Source organism: Merops nubicus, unplaced genomic scaffold (genome assembly GCF_000691845.1).
Source record: "Merops nubicus isolate BGI_N331 unplaced genomic scaffold, ASM69184v1 scaffold26951, whole genome shotgun sequence".
In the NCBI taxonomy this organism is placed as follows: Eukaryota; Metazoa; Chordata; class Aves; order Coraciiformes; family Meropidae; genus Merops; species Merops nubicus.
Genome location: NW_008588037.1, coordinates 447 through 688, shown reverse-complemented (window position 1 = coordinate 688; position 242 = coordinate 447). Strand labels below are relative to the sequence as shown.

Below are 242 nucleotides of genomic sequence, written 5' to 3'. Positions count from 1 at the left end.
GCTCTGGCACCGCACCTCCCTGGTGAAGGGCCACCCCACCCACCCAGCAGCTCCCCGTGCTCCCATCCCAAGTCCCATCCCAGCCTGGTCCCCATCCCGCCCCATCTTCCTCCACCAGGCTGGGGTTTGCAGCCGGACAGTGGCCCCCAGGGAGGGCACAGCTGGCAGGCAGCATGGCCCCCAATGTTCTCAGGGAGTTAAACCCGTAGGGAGCACGGCAGCACGACGCCTGTCAACTGGCA

The 242-nt window shown here is 67.4% G+C and overlaps 1 protein-coding gene across 1 annotated transcript in view; it reads right to left on the bottom strand.

Annotated features, from left to right (window-relative positions):
- LOC103781428 (ankyrin repeat and fibronectin type-III domain-containing protein 1-like) overlaps positions 1-242 on the bottom strand; it is a gene marked incomplete at both ends in the record, with an annotated part of 8,024 nt that overhangs the window by 7,396 nt on the left and 386 nt on the right. The window lies entirely within an intron of this gene.